Source organism: Carlito syrichta, unplaced genomic scaffold, assembly GCF_000164805.1.
Source record: "Carlito syrichta isolate Samal-C Ts95f unplaced genomic scaffold, Tarsius_syrichta-2.0.1 Scaffold123456, whole genome shotgun sequence".
Taxonomy (NCBI): Eukaryota; Metazoa; Chordata; class Mammalia; order Primates; family Tarsiidae; genus Carlito; species Carlito syrichta.
This window is the reverse complement of record NW_007067552.1, coordinates 21,456-22,865: the sequence shown is the minus strand read 5'-3', so window position 1 is coordinate 22,865 and position 1,410 is coordinate 21,456. Positions and strand designations below refer to the sequence as shown.

General features: G+C 52.1%; 1 protein-coding gene across 1 annotated transcript in view; it reads left to right on the top strand.

Annotated features, from left to right (window-relative positions):
• Positions 1-1,410, top strand: part of DPPA3 (developmental pluripotency associated 3) — a 7,295-nt gene that overhangs the window by 2,260 nt on the left and 3,625 nt on the right. The window lies entirely within an intron of this gene.

Here is a 1,410-nt window from a genome sequence, read left to right as displayed (position 1 = left end):
TTTTTTTTTTTGAGTTGGACTCACTCTGTCACCCAGTCTGGAGTACAGTGGCAAGCTCCCAGCCACTGCAGCCTCAACCCGCTGGGCTCAGGTGATCCTCCTGCCTTAGCCTTCCAAGCAACTGGAATTACAGGCATGCACTACCATGCCCAGCTAATTTATTCTTTGATTTATTGTAGAGATGAGGTCTCGCCTAGTCACCCAGGCTGGTCTGGAACCCATGGACTCAGGCAATCCTCTCAGCCTCCCAAAGTGCTGGGATTATGGGCGCGAGCCACCATGCCCAGCTCTAAATTTACTCTTTGGAAACGTTAACAGACATGATTTTCCAGCGAAATGGAAGGCAGAGGTGCAGTGGATAGGCACTTATATAAATAGTGGGAGTTAGAGTGGGGGCTGCTTTCTTAGGACGTGGGCTTCAGGAATACTGTACTGCCAATTGGGCCCCGACTTCCCTGGGTCTTCCTGGGGCGGGTCTCGTTTCTTGCAGCAGCACCCAATCTTGAGCTTGGCCACAGAGGCCCATCCGCTTGGTCTGAAGTCTTATTATCCAGACTCTGATGGGCTTGGGTGGTGGTGGTAGATGTCCTGACGCCAATGCCCCCAGTACCCACCGGGCAGTCAGGCCAGGTTGCATAGGTTGACATCCTTCAGGCCTATGCTTGTCCAGGCCGTGTCCCCTGTGTCTTCAGGAAAGAATGCTGGTGGGTATACCCCAGTGGGGAAAAAAATTTAAGAGAATATCTATATAATATTCTCAGTCTGGGTCAGGCACAGTGACTCACGCCTGTAATCCCAGCATTTTGGGAGGCTAAGGTGGGGGAACCACTTGAACCTCGATGTCTCTGGCTCTACAAGTTTTTTTTTTTGAGTTGGAGTCTCACTCTGTTGCCCAGACTGGAGTGCAGTGGCAAACTCACGACCACCACAGCCTCGACCTTCCGCCTCAGCCTTCCAAGTAGCTAGAACTACAGGTGCGCGCTACCACTCCCGGCTAATTCTTTGATTTATTGTAGAGATGAGATCTCACCAAGTTGCCCAGGTGGGTCTCCAACTCATGGACTCAGGCAATTCACTCACCTCGGCCTCCCAAGGCACAGGATTACAGGCTGAGCCACCGAGCCTGGCTAAAAGTTTTAAAAAGTAGCTGTGTGTGGTAGTACTTGCCAGTAGCTACTTGAGAGGCCGAGGCAGGAGGATTGCTTGAGCCCAGGAGTTCGCGGATGCTGTGAGCTGTGATCAAACCACTGCACTCCAGCCTGGGTTATAGAATGAGACCTCATCTTGTTTAAAAAAAAAATCCTTTCAAGCTGGACTTGGTGGCTCAGCCTGTAATCCCACGCCTTTGGGAGGCTGAGGTGAGTGAATTGCCTGAGCCCGCGGGTTCGAGACCCGCCTGGGCAACGTGGC